The sequence below is a fragment of the Haliotis cracherodii genome, unplaced genomic scaffold (genome assembly GCF_022045235.1).
Source record: "Haliotis cracherodii isolate W230 unplaced genomic scaffold, xgHalCrac1.p SCAF_13, whole genome shotgun sequence".
NCBI lineage: Eukaryota > Metazoa > Mollusca > Gastropoda > Lepetellida > Haliotidae > Haliotis > Haliotis cracherodii.
Genome location: NW_027266268.1, coordinates 33,073,149 through 33,089,446, shown reverse-complemented (window position 1 = coordinate 33,089,446; position 16,298 = coordinate 33,073,149). Strand labels below are relative to the sequence as shown.

Sequence of the window (16,298 nt, the reverse complement as noted above, 5' to 3'; positions counted from 1 at the left end):
TGGCCAGGAACCTCTTAGGTGTGACCTGAATGGACTGTCAGAGTTGGCCAGGAACCTCTATTAGATGTGACCCGAATGGACTGTCCTAGTTGGCCAGGAACCTCTTATGTATGTGACCTGAATGGACTGTCAGAGTTGGCCAGTTCCTCTACAACACAGAGCTTGGTCTTGCTAAAACCTCTTTTAGATGCAGCATGAGATTAAAGGCTCTGTGAAACTTGACAGTAATGCTGTTAGATTGGACCAGAAACTTGTACTGGGCTTCAGCTGATTTGCTTGATACTATCTGACATGAGGTACGGTTTGTGTCTCCTGTTGGACGATGCGGCCTCTAATCTGAAGGAATGTTATTTGATTTGTTGTTCAAGATCATTGTCTTTCATTCCGCAAATTCCCATTTGTTTACTTTTAAATAAATGTATTAAACTATGAATGGTTGGGTTCCCTACGCATGTTTCCTTGCAGCATCAGATGGATCTGTCATGTGTGTCAGTGTGTGGTGGATGTTGTGTGTGTCAGTGTGTGGTGGATGTTGTGTGTGTGTCAGTGTGTGGTAGATGTTGTGTGTGTCAGCGTGTGGTGGATGTTGTGTGTGTGTCAGTGTGTGGTGGATGTCATGTGTGTCAGTGTGTGGTGTATGTCATGTGTGTCAGTGTGTGGTGGATGTTGTGTGTGTCAGTGTGTGGTGGATGTTGTGTGTGTGTCAGTGTGTGGTGGATGTTGTGTGTGTGTCAGTGTGGTGGATGTTGTGTGTGTGGTGGATGTTGTGTGTGTGTCTGTGTGTGGTGGATGTCATGTGTGTCAGTGTGTGGTGGATGTTGTGTGGATGTCATGTGTGTCAGTGTGTGGTGTGTGTGTGTGTCAGTGTGTGGTGGATGTGTGTGTTTCAGTGTGTGTGACAATGTGTGTGGTGGATGTCATCTGTGTCAGTGTGTGGTGGATGGTGTGTGTGTGTGTCAGTGTGTGGTGTACATCATGTGTGTCAGTGTGTGTGTGTGTGTCAGTGTGTGGTGGATGTGTGTGTCAGTGTGTGGTGGATGTTGTGTGTGTGTCAGTGTGTGGTGTGTGTCAGTGTGGTGGATGTTGTGTGTGTCAGTGTGTGGTGGATGTTGTGTGTGTCAGTGTGTGGTGGATGTCATGTGTGTAAGTGTGTGGTGGATGTTGTGTGTGTGTCAGTGTGTGGTGGATGTTGTGTGTGTGTCAGTGTGTGGTGGATGTTGTGTGTGTGTCAGTGTGTGGTGGATGTTGTGTGTGTGTCTGTGTGTGGTGGATGTTGTGTGGATGTCATGTGTGTCAGTGTGTGTGTCAGTGTGTTTGTGTGACAATGTGTGTGTCAGTGTGTGGTGGATGTGTGTGTCAGTGTGTGGTGGATGTGTGTGTTTCAGTGTGTGTGACAATGTGTGTGGTGGATGTCATCTGTGTCAGTGTGTGGTGGATGTTGTGGATGTGTCAGTGTGTGGTGGATGTTGTGTGTGTGTCTGTGTGTGGTGGGTGTCATGTGTGTCAGTGTGTGGTGGATGTTGTGTGGATGTCATGTGTGTCAGTGTGTGGTGTGTGTGTGTGTCAGTGTGTGGTGGATGTGTGTGTTTCAGTGTGTGTGACAATGTGTGTGGTGGATGTCATCTGTGTCAGTGTGTGGTGGATGGTGTGTGTGTGTGTCAGTGTGTGGTGTACATCATGTGTGTCAGTGTGTGTGTGTGTGTCAGTGTGTGGTGGATGTGTGTGTCAGTGTGTGGTGGATGTTGTGTGTGTGTCAGTGTGTGGTGTGTGTCAGTGTGGTGGATGTTGTGTGTGTCAGTGTGTGGTGGATGTTGTGTGTGTCAGTGTGTGGTGGATGTCATGTGTGTAAGTGTGTGGTGGATGTTGTGTGTGTGTCAGTGTGTGGTGGATGTTGTGTGTGTGTCAGTGTGTGGTGGATGTTGTGTGTGTGTCAGTGTGTGGTGGATGTTGTGTGTGTGTCTGTGTGTGGTGGATGTTGTGTGGATGTCATGTGTGTCAGTGTGTGTGTCAGTGTGTTTGTGTGACAATGTGTGTGTCAGTGTGTGGTGGATGTGTGTGTCAGTGTGTGGTGGATGTGTGTGTTTCAGTGTGTGTGACAATGTGTGTGGTGGATGTCATCTGTGTCAGTGTGTGGTGGATGTTGTGGATGTGTCAGTGTGTGGTGGATGTTGTGTGTGTGTCTGTGTGTGGTGGGTGTCATGTGTGTCAGTGTGTGCCTTGTATTTTGATGACATTTCGTTATATATTTTGTTCAAAACATAGGAGGGAATTTTTTTAGCTTTTTTGATGCATGATGAAAGTTTATACAATGGTTATGTTATAACTGGTGTGTATAATACACAAGGGAAATAGTTCTATGGATATGCAACTTCTTTATTACAATGAGAGCTATGTTACTACACATCCCAGCTTGCACACCTCATCCACCACACACAGACTTACAGTGTTAGTATCTACACCGAAACATCGCAGTCATAGAATAAAGAAGTTGAATATCCATAGAACTATCTCCCGGAAGTGGTATAGTACAGTTAGGTGATGAAAGCCATGGGTGATGGTTTGTCTCACAAGAGGCATCTTATTCATTTAGTCTTCACATTCTGTATGGGGATCTAGAGTAGGTCCCTGGCCCTCTATTGCTTGTTGTAAGTGGTGATTTGATTGGGTGGTCAAAGTCAGTGACATGGCATTGTATTTGTTTGTTTTGTTTGTTTGTTTGTTTGTTGTTTATCGTCACACTCAGCAATAGTCTAGCTACATGACGGCGGTCTGTAAATTATCGAGTCTGGACCATACAATCCAGTGATTGACATCTTGAGCATCGATCCACTCAATTTGGACATGATGACATGCATCAATCAAGTCAGCAAGCCTGACCACCCGATCCCGTTAGTCACCTCTTACGACAAGCACTGTCACCTTTTATGGCATGCATGGGTTGCTGAAGACCTGTTCTACCCAGGACTTTCACAAGTCCAATGACCTGTGACGTTGCTTTTAATATCAATCACTGGTTTGTCCAATCCAGACTTGATGATTTAAAGATCAACATGATATAGCTGGAATAGTGGCATTAAACAACAAACAAACAAATTCAAATTATATTTGTCGAGATATGAGTTAGAATATTCCCGAGCAACCTTTGCTGGTTGTAAGAGGCGACTACAATGGTGATCGCGTCAAAGGAAAAAAGGAGGACTGGTTCAGCTCGGTATCAGTATACTATGTCCGTGTAGGGTATCCATGTTATACTGAAGTATGGTATCTCAGTTTGTTTGTTGTTTAACGCCGCACTCTGCAATATTACAGCTGAATGACAGCGGTCTCTAAATAATCGAGTCTGGACCAGACAATGCAGTGATTAACACCATGAGCATCGATCCACTCAATTGGGATACGATGACATGCATCAACCAAGTCAGCGAGTCTGACCACCTGATAACGTTAGTCGCCTCTTACAGTTTCTCGATGGTTCAGCGCTGTAAAACCAGCATAAGTCTGGACAAGTACAATCAGTCTCTCACCACGCACCAATAATCTGGAATGCGACGTTAAACCCAATTTCGTAGCACCCACTTGCGGTGTTGCTCATGCTATCAACCACTGGTTTGTTTGGTCACTTATTATTGGGGTGGTGGGTCAGAGGAATCGGGAGGGTCACCAAAAGTATGACAGTCTCTTGGGGAGATATATAAAGATATTACACATATTTGGGAGGGTTTTGAAATAGTGGACATTTTATGACAAATAGTGTTTTCGCATTTTGACATGAAAACTATGTAAAAGGTCATGGGGAGAATCAACATGAATGTGACAAAATGGGATTTTGTATCAAGATCAGATACTTTCAGCTACAGCTATGAAGCCAGATGTTTTCCTATTTAAAACTATGAGTCTGAGTTTGTTTTAAGAAAAACATCTTGCAACAAAGCATTTTTTGTGTTAAACAATTTCCTTCTTTTTTTCAAGAACCTTAACATAAATGTTTTTCAAGAATTTTCGGGGTCAATATATTTTTTAAATAAAATCCCTGGCCCCCACCCCCCAAAATGTGACAATTTTTTTGTTGTTGAAAAAATCGCAGCCCCAGTCCCCCAGAATATGAAATTGCCAGTCCTTAAATAATAGCCTAATGGTGTTTATTGTTATTAATGTTCTCAACCACGTGTGTAATCAAGACTATTGTTACATGGTTCCATGAGATCACGGACAGGTCATTAAACAGGTCTCTCACTACAATAAACCAACATTGATGTGTTGGAATCAAAGCTATCCTCATGGACGTCATATCTTTCTTGCCCGAATTAAGTCAAGAGCATGTTTTGTTTCATATTCTAGATTTGGGTTTTGAACACTTACAGCCAAGTTGTTCGACAATTGATTCAAAAGCACATAAATACAGGATCCGAGTTTTGCATCTATGAGGTCATCCACAGGAGCACTTCCTAAACTCAGGGCATAATTTTTAAAATATTTGCTTCACAGATTTTTTTACAGGAAATAGGTAGGTGAAAAAAACAACAGAAAAGCAATTCTATTTTTTTTCCTGCTCCACTGCAGGTTGGCTGGTATAAAAACATTAAAATGCCTGAATTGGGGACCCAGCTGTTGATTTAAACAATGAAAATCTGACGTATCAAACAGGTATACTATTGGGTATCTCTGGCCTATCAATTTAAGGAACAACAAACTTTTCTTTTTTTTAAACACTCCCATGTATAATATATGTCAACTTCAGTGGATCCTTATTTAAAAAAAATAATTCAGGTGCAATATGCTATCAGCTTATCAGCGGAATTTTAAAAAAAAAGTGAATTCTTAAGAATGTTTTTTCATTACAACAAAATGTAATCAGCGGATCCATTAAGTAAGTGAGAAAAATTGTGGCCTCATTGTCTGGCTTTGTGCGTAGTCAGTTGTATGTATTGCAGGATGTAGGGGGCCATAACAGACCCATTTCACTGAGGGGCAACAACTCACTGCAGAGTTGCCTCCCTTGGCTGTGGGGAACCACCCTGATTAGTTTCTTGTCAACACCATGTCCATGGTAGAGTCACCACTGTGGTACACCAGGTATTAACCTGTGCATCTTCATTCTCTACACATGGAGTTTGATTAATGTTTAATGCAGAAAACAGTTACGAAAATGCTACTGAACCAAATGTGACTATGATGTCTACTGTGATCATACTGCTAAATTAAAATCAGAATTGTGTCCATTTGCTTTAAGCTCCTATCTGAGCAGCAGGAAGAGAGTGCAATTGCCAAATTCCTCAGGTTGAGTCATATAAATAAAATAATGTGGCAAGCTATGTGCTTTTAAGTATGAAGTTGTGCTGGCATCTCTTAACCCCTGAACAAGAATATAAGTTTGCTAAAAGTACTGAATATATGACGACAGTCAAGTAGAATTTCAGAATATTCAGTGTGAGCTCAAGGTAGTACCTTCAGCGTAATCTTCCTATGTGTGCTGCCTAATACCTGAATCTCTTCGATGACTTAATGGGGTGGTTGGGTAGCCTAGTGGTTAAAGCGTTCGCTCGACGACCTAGGTTCGATTTGACATGGGCACAATGTGTGAAGCCTATTTCTGGTGTCCCCCGCCGTGATAGTGCTGGAATAGTGCTAAAATTGGCATAAAACCATACTCACTCACTCACTCACTCATTGACTTTAAACATCAAACCTTAACAGTTCAGACATAAATCATCCAAAGTAAAGAGACTAGAAAATAAATAAGCAAGTCCGTTTGATGGTTGTTTTTAATGTTTATTGTACACATGAGAGTGAGTCTATGAGATGTAGAATTATAAATATGCTACAGTCTGTAAAATCTCGGAACTGGTAGAATAGATGACGACATGAGTCGAGACCAAAGACAATGAAACAAGTGATGTTGAACATCCTTTAAAACCACTCAGCTGTAACAATAAAAGTCTAATGTCATCTAGGCTAATAAACTGTGGAGAGGTGCCAGTGGGCCACGCCCCCTTTAGGGGAGACAACTCCCCCGTGGAGGAAATGTCCATGTAGCCCACCAAATCATGAAGATGATTATTGCTTGCAGTGGAATAAGTTACTTCTTGGCCTTCTTAGCTCCTGCCCTCTTGGTCTTTTTCTTGCCACCTGAAAAATAAAAAACAATGTACATTGTCCTATATCTCCATTTCAATATGATGAACCATTAACTACCATAACGTTTAGCAAGTGTCATCACCTTTCTTTTTTCTAAACCTTATAACACAATCAGCTGCCTGTTCTTTGCGTTCTGTTAGGCTTAAAAAAAAAGAGAATTGGTTTTTTTTGACATTGCATTCTATTTCACTATTCTGTTGTTTTTTTGCTTTGGCAATTATACTTGAGAATTACATGATATATTTATGAATTAAGTCAAAACTCTCAGCATAAAAACAGAAATCAATCCTCACAGTTTCAAATCAGAATTCTCAAAATTGGAAAGGGGAGACAAGTCTTACCGGCCTTCTTTGCGGGCTTCTTCTTCGTTGGCTTCTTTGCTGTGGAAGGAAAACAGAAAATTTTGATGTACGTAATTTGCCCACAGCAGTTTGAAACATGGAGAAGACTTGCGAGTTAGTCCTTAAAAGGATACATTTATTACCCATACAAAATTCACAATTCTGAGCAGTCATAAGAATCTGGTACACAACACAGAGTCTTACTTTCAGTTTGAGTGCGTGCAATATTCCTGCAATATGATGGCAGGAACCCCAGAAATAGGCTTTACATATTGTACCCATGTGGGCAATGAACGCCAGATCTTTGGCTTGATGAGCAAAGCTTTAACCACAAGGCTACAGCTGCTGCCCAGTCAGCTGACTGATGTTCAATAAATGCTCTTCGAAGTGCAAAACAACATTTAACAAGTTTGGGCTGTATGTGTACTTTGCAGAATTATTAGAATGTAGTAGGGGCGGCTGGGTAGCCTAGTGGTTAAAGCGTTTGCTCGTCACGCCGAAGACCCGGGTTCGATTCCCGACATGGGTACAATTTGTGAAGACCATTTCTGGTGTCCACCGCCATGATATTGCTGGAATATTGCTAAAAGCGGCGTAAAACCATACTCACTCACTATTAGAATGTGGCCCATTGTCAGCTTATCTTCATCATCAGTGGTTACTGAACTTATCCCTGTTATTACACTGCATATTTGTACAAGAGTTAAGAGGCGGCATGATAACCTAGTGATCAAAGCGTTTGCCTGGTATTTATTTTGCAAATGGACACAATGTGTGAAGCCTATGTCTGGTGTCCCCTGCCAGTATGTTGCTGGAATGTTGCTGTGTAAAACCAAAGTCACTCAGAGTGAGTGAATGAGTATGGTTTTACGCCGCTTTTAGCAATATTCCAGCAATATCACGGTGGGGGACACCAGAAATGGGCTTCCCTGGTCTTCGGCGTGACGGGCGAAAGCTTTAACCACTAGGCTACTCGACTGTCTGCATACTGACTGTTCAATGAAGGAGTCATTTCAGAATTGGGAGGAACATATTGAAGCACCATGCCCATTGGTCGATTAATTTGTACCATTCAAATGGAGAAATAGAATGAATTATTAATAGTGGTAGCCCACTGTTCTGATTAGAGCATGGATGACCTAGTGATCTCATGTGCAAAGTTGCCTCCCTTAGCCATGCCAGGATCAGCTGTTAGTGAACCCCAGATAATGATGCTCAATCTGTTGGCACACACACACACACACACACACACACAGTGGTATCGAATCCAGTGATGCTGGCATAGTCACTCCCATACCTGCAGATGTTGTCACTGAAGCGGTCACCATAACAACACGTTTCTTTGGGGTTTCCACCCATTGACACAGGTGTTGAAACAATGAAACATAAGTATAGTTCAAACCAGCATGAAACTCCCCAACTGGCTCACTGTACTAACCAGGTTTCTTAGGTGCTGCCTCTGCCCCTGCCTTCTTAGGCTTTGTAGCTGCCATTACTGTTTAGCTGAAACACAAACACATCATCATTAGAACAATAGGAAAATAATAACAGCCAGCCTGACAGCGCCAGGATCACCCAAACCCTTTGCTGCATTTTTTATTTCAATCTGTAAATAATAATAATAACAACAATAATAATAATAATAATGGGCCTTTTACATTGCGCAATATGACAACAGGGGAAGAATACTCAAAGCCAATCTGTAAATAATGACAATAATAATAATAAAAATAATGGGCCTTTTACATTGCGCCATATTACAACACAGGGGAAGAATGCTCAATGTCTACACTATTATTACCTATGTCACCCGAAGCATGTACTAGCAAGGCAATACAATCACCTCCAAGCTACCTCCCTTTGTCAGGAGTCAAATAACACATTGAAAACTTGCAGAGCCATATGTGACACATAGAAGCCATGCAACCTGTTGCTATACATGCTTGATCAATTTAAGAACATGTATGTCTTCCTCAATTATACAATGTATCATATCTCCATCTTACTATGATAAATACCCTGGACCACTCATCATGTCTCTAGCCAGCAACTTACAACAGTTTTGCTTGCGTTTCTTCATGAGTTTGAAATAGTAGACAATAGACTGAAGGATCCATATCGATAGGGTGTCTATGCCTTTCCTCATGAAGCACACTGGGAAGTTAATAAGCATCTGGAGTGACAGAAGTATTTGACAAGATGCCTACTTGTTGTAGCAAATGAACACCTCATTTTGGAGGGGTTATGGAAATTCAGATTAACCTACTTGCAAATGAACACTTCATTTTGGAGGGGTTATGGAAATTCAGATTAACTGGTAGCAAATGAACACCTCATTTTGGAGGGGTTATTGAACTTCAGGTCAACTAGTACCATATGTACACCTCATTTTGGGGGTTTATGTTGTAACTGTTATAATTTCCCCTACTTACATGACGTGTGTTTAAGTCACATATGAAACATAAGGAAGTAGAAACACCAAGGTATGTCCTGAGATTGGAATGCATATCCTAAGTAGAATAACCATAATAACTGCTGTATTCATGCTGACATTCACCATGGCAACCACAGATATTCAAATGACAGGTCAGGACTGAAAGCATGGAAATTTTAGCAGTAATTACAATGTTTACAAAAGCTAAAAAAAATTGATTTTGCAACTATTGACTGTTACAATGCCTGTGAAGGGAGATTTTGTTAGATTTTCTCCAGGAAGGCATCAGCTGTTTGGGTTAATGTGTCACACCACAATATTTCTTACCCTGTATGTGTCCTACGATAGTCACTTGTACCAAAGAAGTATTCATTCTTAGTGAAAGTTTCTTTCTCATGCCCATGATACCAGCTGATATGAGTGTTATACAACCATCCGACTATCCATGATACCAGCTGATATGAGTGTTATACAACCTTCCGACTATTCATGATACCAGCTGATACTGGAAAACTTTTGAAAGTGCTACCCTGTCTGACGCTTGGCACTGAGGGGCTAAAACAAGGACTGGTTGGCTTGGAGTCAGTATACTGTGTCGGAGTGGGGTATTCATGTTAAACTGTGGCATGGTATCTCAGTCCAAGCAGCCACACAAACACACACGTAAATGTACGTTGCTAAGAGCAATGTGGATGCAACGTTAAACCCCATTTCACCTCACCTTTGAAAGTTAACTCACTCACTCTTACAAGAATGCCATCTGGAATATGCTGAGTAAAGATAACACCAGACACCAGAAAGGAGGAAAACACTGCATTGATTTTGAAATACCCCTGCTCCAACTCTGAACAAACCATCCCTCCCTAATGGACACTGTGCGCGTTCATTGAATTAACACCCAATTCATCTATCGACTGACTGGATAACTGGGAAAACAGGTGATCGCAAACACGCTTGACTTGCATCTATCGTACTTTAAGACACGCCCACCTTTCATTCAGTACGTATTGTGCCCTTGACATTAACGCAACAACGTCCCAAAGCCCGATGCTAGCTAACGTGTGGATACACGGAGCCTATCAAATCGGAGAGCGTACTGTATCTGTAATATCAATTCAAGCGTTTGAATCGGAGGTTTCACTTCCGCGACCCACTCGAATACGGCCGTATTACGTGATAGCCAAGTGTTTGAAATCCGAGCCGATTTTGAATATGACTGTTAGTCATGTACATGTTCCCGCGTCAAGCTCATACCATAATAGCGGGGAGGAGGGTTGAATCACGACCGCTATTTTCAAAGCGCCATATCTTGATTTCAAAATTTGATCCCGCTAAAATTAAAGTATTTTTTTTCAAAGATGTTTCCGAATTATCACAATCACAGATCGATAAAACAAAGAAACACTTCATAAACAACAAAGAAAACTATAGACTATTTGAAGTAAACAATGATAGTATCATACAACTTCCACACGTAATATGTAATGGAAGTTGCAACCGAAGTGAACACTACACGCTAACTACGCCAAGCCGATATACCATTGTATTGATTTGTTTGTTTGTCTAGAGCGATGACAGATGTCACAGCTCCAAGCGTAAACGTATGTGTTGTAGATCCAAAATACAACTAGCGTTGACAAGATAACCAGTAATCCCCTTTGGCCGATCTGCCACCTGCATTAGTGCTCTTGAGGATTGACAAATCAACACATCCCCTCATTTCAACAGTCTTTTCTCTCGCACACAAACATTTCCTACAGGTGATTATTTGGTGCATATTACTTGTTGATCTGCGTAAATCCATTGAAAAAGACACTTAAACCACGCTCTTATCGTAGAGGAAGAGTTTGCGTAAAATTGTAAACAAACGCTCAGAAAAACAAACACACACAACTGAACTATCTCTTACCAATCGTTTCGTTCGTGTTGATTCAATGGACGCGCAAAGTAAAAATGGCGGCATAACAGGAAGAACGCTGCAGTAACAACTATTTTTCTACAAAATCTGACAGCAAAAACATAAATGAAACAATCAAAACCTATTCAGAAACAACTTATGCAAATACCTGCACATGCAAATTAAATAAAATATAAGTCTAATATAGATATTTTCTTACTGTATATTCACCCACTCTTTGTGTCGCTGATCACTTGCCAAGACTTCCCTGAGCTAGTACCGAGCGCACAACCGACGCTTTCGCTCAGAGAGCGGTAAACAGCTCTCAGATTGGATAAACCAATCAAAATCAAGCTTAGGACTTACTTAAATATTCCAGCCAATCCGAATCCAGGTTTTCGTTATATCCCAGGGAAATACCTTAACCGTTACTCCATTCTGATTGGTGGATTTGTGTTTGTATCCGAAAATAGTGGAATGCAGGTCATCGTACTACAAGTAACGTCGACGATGGATCGTCCTCTCCCACGCGTTAGGGGGTGACCCTATTCATGGCGCAAGTAACTTGATCGATAAGCAATGACTCAAACAAACAGGAGGACGATTGTTTCATTGAAGCGCGAGGCGTATCGATCATTGCACGCGAAACGCTGGAGAGACGCGCTTGTTTGAAAACGATCGTTTATACAATTTCGGCTCCGATCTTTGTATTGCAGCAGACTTTATAGTTTTAATATCTGCCATTGTAGGACAAATGTTGCATTTATATCGCGATATCTTTCCACTAGTCAAGAACACACAATACTAGGAAAACCCCTTTCGATAGTTTGCATCGATTCCAGGCTTACCAGAAACATCGATCGAACTCGAGAATAGGTTGACGCGGTTGTATACTGCATAAAACTACTGCGCTAAATGCTACTGTTGATTGTAAGGTATAACTCAGTTGGATAATGAGTGTGGTTAACAATAGATCGACATTTGCACACAACAACTACGCGTCTGAGTCCTCTCCATTGAGTATGCGTCACCGCGCAGCACAAACGAAAGCCCGGTTTGACAGACTTCTATAGCGATGATAAAATATAGATGCCCACGAATTTGACGCATATATAATAATTATTTACTCTGCGTTTTATTGAATTGATACTTTGCTTTTGAAAATATAATACAGCCGTTTTCTACAAGGAAACAAAGGGATATCTGATTGAATTGAAGCGTTGGCCGCGCGAACGCTCCTTTGAACACGCGCATAAGCGAGTCTTCTCTTAAATAACTATGGAACTATGCTATGGAAATGTGAATATGTTAGATGAACAAACTTGTATTTGTAACATTAGGATATTTATGCATAAGCATAGAAATGTTAACACGCTTTTCAAATCTTTACGTAAAATATTGCGTATTGATTTCCGTTTTGAAATATCTAGTATGCATAGGTTAGCATGTATTGAACATGCATGTTATTTGAATAGCCGCACAAAGCCTCGCGGCGTATTATGAATATTACCTGTGATCAACTGTGGGAAGGCCCAGATCACCTTTATTACCTGGCGGGCATAAACGCCACACCCACCAAACTGTATCCATGGCCCAACATAACAAATATACCCGCACACAAAGACCACGCAGTCGCGCACCTCCCGCCATTAGCTCGTTTGAATCTCGTACAGTGCAAAATATTGACTTCATCAAGGGTTACCTTCAGTGTTTTTTCAAGGTGATTTACGCTTCTACCTGTGTTGTGTTCAAGCGCATTATGGGATTTGGAAAGTGACTATCGGAATTTGGACATGTGGTTTGTGGACATGTATAAGTCTCATGTGTTGCCGAGATCTCATATTATCAACCTTGAAGGTGTTTGAAGAACACGAGAGTCACTGTTATGTCTTTTCGTCATCATTTGATTAACAAACGAACAACAAATAATTACAGAAAATATACACCGGGCAAAATGTTAAGTTCTGCTCTGCCTTTATTATTCCTCGACCTAACCGGGTTTTGCGGGGGATATAGAAATGTTTTGCTGGGGGATATAGAAACGTTTTGCAGGGGATATAGAAACGTTTTGCTGGGGGATATAGAAACGTTTTGCTTGGGGATATAGAAACGTTTTGCTGGGGGATATAGAAACGTTTTGCGGAGGGATATAGAAATGTTTTGCTGCTGAGGGATATAGAAACGTTTTGCTTGGGGATATAGAAACGTTTTGCGGGGGATATAGAAACGTTTTGCGGAGGGATACAGAAACGTTTTACGGGGGGATATACAATCGTTTTGTTGGGGCATATAGAAACGTTTTACGGGGGGATATACAATCGTTTTGTTGGGGCATATAGAAACGTTTTGCGGGGGGATATAGAAACGGACTCTCTTCACGTTTTGTTGTCGGAACATAACTCATAAACCGTTCACTATTTCTTTAAAAAACTTTGTTTACAGGCGTTTACTGAATTGGTGTACTTTGCTATTCAGGAATTATAGAAATTTATGTTTTTTGCGTTTCCATGGCAACAAGTTGGACTTCAAATGAGGGTAGGGTTTGTTTCCGGTGTATAACTCTTGGGCCGTTCAATTAGTCTTTTTGAAACTTTGCATCCATAACATGAATGCATTGAACAGGTACTGTTTGATCATCAAGAATTTTTTTAAATATGTGTTTTGCGTCTCCGAGACAACAAGTGGGACTTCGGGTCAAACGAGGCTTGGGGATGTCTGGTTAATCCAATCCAATCCGTTTTCCTGTCACTCATTAACTGTTTATCATTTGTGTGTGAAAGTTTGTAAACACGTCAGGCAAATGCTGAACTAATTGTATTAAAATCAGACCTTAGTGCTCATTGCTACTCACCAAAGATCTGAGGACATTACCTCACAGGTCACTGCAGAGCGAACTTTCGCGAACTTTGACCGACTAATGAAATGACTTACACGAAGTCGACATTAGCCAATCAGAAAGCACCTATCTCAAATTTTACGGCACTAAGTTCAAAATTTCGACTTCCATCCAAAGCCTTCACTTTTGAAATTATTTTGACAAAGTTCTGTTTCAAAAGAATATTTTGGAATGTCTAACAGAAGGCCGAGGTTGTATGGCGGTACTTGGAACGGGCTATGTAAGGCCTCTTCCTTTACAAATGGCTAGACCCGTAAAGATCCGGGGTGGAATAGGTCTTCAGCAACCCATGCTTGTCGCAACAGGCGACTGTGTTTGTCGAAAGAGGCGACTAATGGGTGGTCAAGCTCACTGACTTGGTTGATGCATGTCATCATATCCCAACAACGTGGATCGATGCTCATGATATCAATCACTGGATTGTCTGGTCCAGACTCGATTATTTACAGACCGCCGTCATATAGCTGGGATATTGTTGAGTGCGGCGTTAAACAACAAACAAACAAACAAATCAAATGGCTAGAATGTCATGTCCATATCTAACAATCGGAATCAGTCGTAAAGCCCTTAAATGTCGTTCGGAATGATCCTAGTTAACCTTTTTGAGGAATCATGATTAGAAAACACATTCGGACGTTCTGATTGGTCGGATGAAAGGTAGTTCTGACGTAATTTGTAGTATGTTTGTTTCACGCAATATTCCAGCTATATGACGGCAGTCTGTAAATAATCGAGTCTGGGCCAGACAATCCAATGATTGACGTCATGAACATCGATCCTCGCAAATGGGATATGATGACATGCATCAACCAAGTCACCGAGCCTGACCATCCAATCCCGTTAGTCGCCTCTAAGGACAAGCATAGTCGCCACTCATAGGACAAGCATGGGTTGCTGAAGACCTATTCTACTCCGGATCTTCAAGGGTCTAGCTTTGCAATGTGATGATCTCAGATGTATGTGGTAGTAGCGAGCACTAAAATTTGATTTTTTTTTATATAGATTGGTGCTGAACTAGCTGTGAACTGCACACACACACACACACACACACACACACACACACACACACACACACACGTGCATGCACGTCGCTATATAAGTGCAAAAAACGCGTCTTTACACCCCACTTCACACACATTAACCCACCTCAAACGGACACACCGTGATATAACTGGCATAAGCGGCGTTAAACCTCACTCACGTATTTAAGGATGAGGTGTGAGTATAGTTTTACGCCGCTTTTAGCAATACTCCAGCAATATCACGGCGGGGGACACCAGAAATGGGCTTCACACATTGTACCCATGTCGGGAATCGAACCCGGGTCTTCGGCGTGACGAGCAAACACTTTAACCACCAGGCTACCCAACCGCCCCTATTTAAGGATGAATGAGATGTGTTTGACGACCCTTTGAACAGTGTTACAGTTAAACGTCTGGGTACAACCTCACTGTGGGAAAAAAACCTCAACGTGATGCAGATCCTAGACGTTTACTCTTTATCTAACCCTTTATATAACTTTATTTCAGTGACAATATGTTAGTCTTTTGATGGGGGCGACCTTAAGGTTCTCGTACATCAAATCAGAATCAGTCGTCGCCTTCGGTGCAGATTTAGGGCGGTCGGGTAGCCTAGTGGTTAAAGCGTTCGCTCGTCACACCGAAGACCCGGGTTCGATTCCCGACATGGGTACAATGTGTGAAGCCCATTTCTGGTGTCCCCCGCCGTGATATTGCTGGAATGTGGCTAAAAGCGGCGTAAAACCATACTCACTCAGTGCAGATTGAATCATCTGGCAGCTTGGATGATTTTGTGTAAGATTTTTATGTTTATTAAATGTACATCCATCCAGTAAATAAAACTGATCATGTTTTTCTGTATTTAGTGGTGTCTTTTTTAAAATGATGACATGTGGAATATGACCAACTGGGAGTGCGGAACTGGGGGGTGGTGTGTTCAGCTGCCTGTTGGCCTACACGGAAAGGGAGCTTGTCAACTTTGTTTTTATTGCTGCTTTAAGGACTGACTGTGCACACGTGTACACAAATTGCAAATATTATGCTTAGTTATTTAAAAAATAAATATAACCTTACTACAGAAGCCAACGAGAAAACATTTGGTTGTGTGTAACCGTAAGATTGACAAAGGGGCGCAACTCTGCCAAGCGAATTGCGGAGCGTTCGGCCTGTGGATCACGCGAGAGCTCCAATATCTCTCTCCATGCGCACCAGAGGACGAGCTACACACAGCGCTGTAATATAATCTTGAACTCCCGAGAAGCTATTCAGATTTTGTTTCTGACAACATAGAGACTTGTTCCGGATCATCTGTTATTGTCAGGACACCCACTTGTGAAGCGGCGGACTTCACACATTGTACATGTGGGGATTCGAACCCAATATTAGGAAGTGTTGCGCGAACGCTTCAACCTCACGGCTATACCCACCACTCCTGGCCATCCTTGTTTGTTTGTTGTTTAACGTTACACTCAGCAATATTCCAGCTGTGTGACGGCGGTCTGTAAATAATCGAGTCTGGGCCAGACAATGCAGTAAATGACATTATGAGCATCGATCTACGCAATTAGGATACAAT

General features: G+C 41.7%; 1 long non-coding RNA gene across 1 annotated transcript; it reads right to left on the bottom strand.

The window, feature by feature from the left end:
• Positions 1-5,748: 5,748 nt before the first annotated feature.
• Positions 5,749-11,121, bottom strand: LOC139459204 (uncharacterized). The gene is made up of 4 exons (XR_011652683.1): positions 11,028-11,121; positions 7,915-7,979; positions 6,477-6,515; positions 5,749-6,126 (listed from the first exon to the last, which is right to left on the bottom strand). It is a non-coding gene; the product is annotated as an uncharacterized lncRNA (long non-coding RNA).
• Positions 11,122-16,298: the final 5,177 nt, after the last annotated feature.